At 35.9% G+C, this 6,000-nt stretch overlaps 1 protein-coding gene across 3 annotated transcripts in view; it reads left to right on the top strand.

Moving 5' to 3' along the window:
* Positions 1-2,235: 2,235 nt before the first annotated feature.
* The window catches only part of stac (SH3 and cysteine rich domain), a 42,317-nt gene continuing 38,552 nt past the window's right edge, over positions 2,236-6,000 (top strand). The window contains exons 1-3 of one of the 3 annotated variants that reach the window (XM_028565963.1): positions 2,281-2,296; positions 4,055-4,122; positions 5,214-5,316. The gene's annotated coding sequence lies outside the window, so the exon portion shown is untranslated. Of the gene's footprint in view, positions 2,297-4,054; positions 4,123-5,213; positions 5,317-6,000 lie in introns of all 3 variants that reach the window. The other 2 variants (XM_028565967.1, XM_028565964.1) reach the window with 2 other exon arrangements.

Here is a 6,000-nt window from a genome sequence, read left to right as displayed (position 1 = left end):
AGAGTTGAAATGAGCTGAGTTTGTTCATAATCTGATGATTCGCTGTATTTAAGGGTCTATAAAATATGGTGACTTGACCTTTGTTGAGTGAGATACATATTTAATCAGTAAATATTAATAATGCAGGCATGGCTGATCAGGTATAGAAGGGAAACCATATCGTGAGGTTATTGCTTTTCACCTGATCGTTTAATTGGTTGGAGATGATTTCTTTTCATTCATTTCCATATTACTGGGAGAATTTATATTGGCATGAAGCTCAAACAAGAGTTGGATCATCTTATTTTAAAATGGGGGTGATTTAAACAGTTTTCCAGCTGGAGGAAAAGAAAGAAAGCCTGATACAGAGATTAATCAGATGTTGGAAAAGAGGCATAAAGCTGTCAGCATGAGTAAAAAAAAAAAGCATATTTATACCATACACTTTTTCAAAGAGTTTAAAATATCAAACAGATAATTCTGTGTGATCTCAGAGAAAGAATTGTGTAAATATATATGAATCCAGGACAGAAGAGAAACAGAGAGACCGCTAATTTGCTCCTTTGTTACCACAGAAATTGACATAACAACCAATAAAGCCCAGCTAGCAATGTTTTATGGGGATTAACAGCATGGTTGGATCCAGTCTTTAATAAATCAGATTGCTTGGCTGAACCGACACGTGGTATAAATAAAACATTACACTTTAGGCAAAGCATGTGAAAAAAAGACTGGTGGTTACAGGAGTTGCATGTTTGATGAAATGACACATTTTAGTTAAAATAAAAGTTAAATGATCTTTATGTAGGCCTATTGTAATTCATACGTTTCTCTTTGCAACTGTCATGGGACCAGAAAATGACATAGTATATATGATATATTTATGTGATATATTATTTTCTTCTGTCAACAAGTACAATGTAAAAAAACCCACAAAAACAAGAATTAATTGATGCTGTGTTGCTTATTTCTCTGTGCCTCTATTGTTGTCCAAAAATTCAAATATACATCAATGGAGTAGTTTGGTTTGAGTCAATCTCATGTAAAATACATACAATTTACAATATATTTAATATACATCTTATTTATGAAGTAGAGAACAGTGTAGATTAAGGAGATTGAAGAGAAAACTGAGAAGCGTCAAAGCTTTGATTCTGATGTGAAAGAGGGCATGAGTCCTCCACAAATGTACTATTTGCTCTTGTTTGTGTTGCATTTGCTGAAAACTACAGTGCCCAGCTGTTTTAGTAAATTAATGTAGTTCTTTTGTCTTTTTTTTAGAAATAAAACTATACATTTGTGAGCTGTTTATAGAGATTTGCATCTTCAATAGGAATCAAAGGGCTTGTGGCAGTGAACCATAGACAGGAAACTAAGTCAGAAAGTATTGCGAGATGGACTGACACATTTTTGGTTTTGGCCCTCTTATGGGATTTGTTAACAATAACAGAAAAAAACAACATAGAATTACGTCAGCCCTATCCTTTCAACTTTTGTTGATATTTTAATGTTATTAAGCATATTGACATAATTAAAACATATTTAAGTTTTGTCCAGTTCCTCTGGTCATGTTTCTCTGACTGTTGCTTTTTAAAACTAAGAGTGTATTTTTTTAGTATGACTGTAAGACTACTTACCTGAGACTATAAGAATATAAAGCAAATTCTTACTGAGTTATCCACATAACTCAGTAAACTTCTCCTGGTATTCCTGGTACAGGCACCTAGCGAACTTAAGGAATTTTGGTTTATTTGACAAAATATGTTGTGACCACAAACAACATTCGATCAACCTGCCTGAGATACCATGCTCTCAGCGAGGCAGAAGATCAGCTGCTGTTCTGTGCTGTTTTTAGTCTCTGCTGTCTCATTTGCTCTGACCAGCTGGAGACCAGTTACATGGGTGTAGGGGGGTCAGCAGTGCGTCACTGGAGCAAATACAGTGATGAAAGAACAATGCTCGAACCTGAACACCACAGAGTTCAACATCTCACTTTTACACCTTCAAAGTGCTGCCGATTCACTAATCAGTAGAGACATGCTGAGACAAAGTTAGCATTTTAAAACATTCAGTGTTAATATCAACCTGCCATGTTCACACACATTTTTTATTTGGCAAATTAACGTCTCTGCGTACCTTTCAAGAGTTTGATGAGAAGATTGATACTACTCTCATGAATGGAGTTTTGTTGTCACCGTGGGGGGCAACCAGCGGAATCGCTAGGAAGTCTAGACTACTGGTGGCTTCAAATGGGTCGTGTTTAACATGTTCATGAGAAGAGTCCATATCAACGCCCCCCTCTTCTGTTCACAACCTCGTAAGTACAAGTTTTCTGAAAACTTAGAGTTCACAAGTTATATTAGAAAGCACTTGTTAATGCAATTAATTAGCTTAAAAGGTTTGTCCAGAAGCAGCTGTTTCCCCGTTTCCTGTCTTTATGCTAAACTAATCACCTGCTGCTTGCTTATGGCAAAAGCTGATTAATTTAAACATATCTCATTTTTTTGTGGTTTTTGAGGGATTTACTTGTTTTCCCCTGTATGCAGTCTTTAAGCTAAGCTAACTGGCTGCTGGCTGTAGCATTATATTTAATAGACATGAGAGTGGGATTGATCATCGTCTATAACTCTTGGTAAGAAAGTGGATAAGTGTATTTCCCAAAATGTCAAACTATTCTTATAATTCTTATAAAAATATAAAACCAAAGTGAAGAATGCTTACAATTCGGTAAAGTTATGGTTATTGAACTAATGCGACAACATTGTAAATGGTTTGATTAAAGGAGAGGGTGTCATTTTAAAATAAAAACAATCTGAGTTATGAGTAATTTAACTTTTTTCAAATTTAAGATTACTTTTTGGCTGTTTTGCCTTTATTGGACATCTGACAGTGAAGATGAGAACACAAACCATCGTATATTACAAAGGTCCCTGGGTATGTTTGGCCAGACTGTATACCCCATGATTTTAATTTCTAACCATGATTTGTCGTTTTCTTTAATTCTTTAAATATCATTATATGTTGCCGGGTTGGCTCAGTTGGTAAAGCAGGCATACATATACATAGAGCTTTATGCCTCGATGCAGTGGTCCACGGTTCAGGTCCAATGTGTGATGATTTCCTGCATGTCTTCCCCCTCTCTTTCCCCTTTCTCACCTAGCTGTCCTGTCCATTAAAAGTGGGAAAATCCCCAAAAATAATCATAAAAAAATAAATATAATTATATATTGGTTAATTTAGGAAGTTACATTTCTCTTAATTGAAATCTCTCTTTCTCTCTCCATATATATATATATATATATATATATATATATATATATATATATATAACTTGTCATGTACTCTGCAGAGACTATTCCTAGGATGGCTCATAATAAGATGGGCTAATTAGCTTTGGTTCTTAGGGAATACATTGCCCATTATTGCAACACACGCTGTGTTTGTGTGTGTGTGTGTGTGTGTGTGTGTGTGTGTGTGTGTGTGTGTGTGTGTGTATAATGTCAGGCTGGGTTATTGGTAATTGGTAACATTTTCATTTTTTGCTTTGAGCTGAGGACTCAGAGATGACAGGTGTTAAAGGGCCATTTCAACCACTTAATATCATTTTATTCTCTATATGCCTCCATTCATTTGCAGTAAATACGATCAAATTAGAGTTTTCATTATTATGCTTCACATATTTGCTGTTTGCTTTCAAATAATTAATATTAGAAATAAATTTTAATCATTGACAGAACTTTACAGAAATGCTTTGCAATGCCTTTTTGTTATGATCCATATAAATTATAGAACTGCTGCAGTGTTAAATTAGAAAACATTCATGGTACAGAAGCTCCACTGATCCAATCATAGTCATAACAACCTCCCAAACTAGAAAGTCACCTTCCCATACATTTTTCACGGTGTTGTCAAACAGTGACTATTGTAATAAATATGAAAAAGAGAAATAATGATAAAAAATGGATGGATCATTATTTAGGATTACTACAATCACATGTTAGCTCTATTACTTCTGCCATGAATGTGATAACGTTGATGAAAGGATTTAACTCTGATCATGTCTTCTTGGCACCAGAAACTAATGCGAACACCATGTGCATGAGCAGGAAACTTCACTCCAAGAATAGCTGGCTGACATATTGAGTGAGTAGCTGAGAACCAACCAGAAAGAGGCAAAATGTGGAGTTTGGCACATCCAAGTGTGACAAAGCTTAATAGGGGATTTCATAACCTCATGAGACACAATGAGCGGAAATGGCATGACTGTGTAGTGTTTACAAGAAAAAGTAATATCTTCTAACCAGCATGTTGTGATTTGTTTACAGGCATTAAGATCAACACACAGAAATTATTAAATATATTATGGCTTGAACTTTGCATGTGCAGATCACATTAACAAAAACCATCATAATTTAACAACAACTCATCCTCACTTATGACTACTATCATCACTTGTGTTTATTGCTTATTGCTTCATAATCAGGGCAGTACCATTAAGGCCATGCCCTTTGTGTTTTGGATGATGTAGTAGATGTACAATAAAGTACACAAAAATGAGTAGTAGTTACTGAGGAACGAATGAGGAATGACTGATTAGTTAATGAGAAGTTCCTGAATGACTGTGACTCAAGCACTAATGATTAGTTACTGATAAACAGACTGGGAGTTACTGTATTAAAACAAAAGGAAATACCTCAAGATTAGAACAAATGGAGGAGGTCACACTGGTGTCTTTATATATTCTATTAATAATGTGTTGTTTATACATAGGAATAAAATTGTAAGAAAGAAATAAAGAAAGAAAAAAATCCTTTAAAAAAGAAAAAGACTGTGAGCCATGAAATTGCACAACTTCACATTGCCTCGCTGAAACCTCTCATTTGGAATAATGAACCCATCGCTCCAATCCTTTGTCCTATCCTCCTCCATTGCTCTGTCTTCTTCTCTCATCTTTTCATGCCCTCTTTCCACTGCGATGGTCCACCAGCTGAGAGAGGAAATTATAATGTTCTCTCTGTGTCTCTCATTCCCTCTTCAACACTTTGCTCTCTCCTCTGGCTTCCTGGCACAACTGGTCATACATTTGGCTTTTTCTGCTGACATGATTCACAGTAACCACACACCTCATGGACATACAGTACAGTACATGCACAAATGCAACATTTACTCATGTTCTGGTTGTCTGGCTCTCTGACTAACTCGGGGGATTGTCTTGTGCATTCTTCTGGCAATAGGGTATCGTGTGAAAGCGTCAGCTTAACACCATCCTTGCTACCCTGAGAAATGTTCAGGGAAGACCCTAACTGGTTGGAATCATTTGGACTACATTTTCAACAGGTAAGCATAATATATCACTCTTGACCTTGGAATTAGTAGTTTGAAAAGAAAAAGTACCCAACTAAAGGTCCCCTAATATGCTTTTTCTGGAGGTGTCAACTCCACAGTCTTTATCAGCGGATGGAGTTTCCAGTTGTTGATTAATCTGAAATTCTTAGAAATTCTTTAAAAATGTCATCGTCATTTAGGACTTCTCATCCATGTTGCCGTTTGATTTAATGAAATCATTTGACATTTTTGGAAATATGCGTTTTCGTTTTCTTGCAAAGAATTAGATTACCAGCACTGGTGAGCTTTAGAGGGACTGTTGGAGAATTGTGTTACGTTTGGACAGGCTCGCTGTTTCCCTGTTTCCAGAATTTTGTGATAATCTAAGCTAACCAAGAGTGGTATTGATCCTTTCATCCAACTCTTGGCAAGAACGCGAATAAGAGTATTTCCCCAAATTGTCAAACTATTCCGTAAAGCATGTGAAGTCAACTTGTCATTCTTGACTTGAACAGTAGTTGGACTAAAGATTCCCAACTCAGAACAGCTCGTATGTCAACGGGTCCATAAACAAACTCCATTTGCTGATAAAGCAAGAATTTCAACAAAGCTTCAGAAAAAGTAAGATTACCTTGAGTTGGGATTGTCAAATTGCAGCAATGGATTTAGTCACGTTCTACTTGTCTATAGATATCA

The sequence above is a fragment of the Perca flavescens genome, chromosome 20 (genome assembly GCF_004354835.1).
Source record: "Perca flavescens isolate YP-PL-M2 chromosome 20, PFLA_1.0, whole genome shotgun sequence".
In the NCBI taxonomy this organism is placed as follows: Eukaryota; Metazoa; Chordata; class Actinopteri; order Perciformes; family Percidae; genus Perca; species Perca flavescens.
This window is presented reverse-complemented; position numbering and strand designations above follow the sequence as displayed.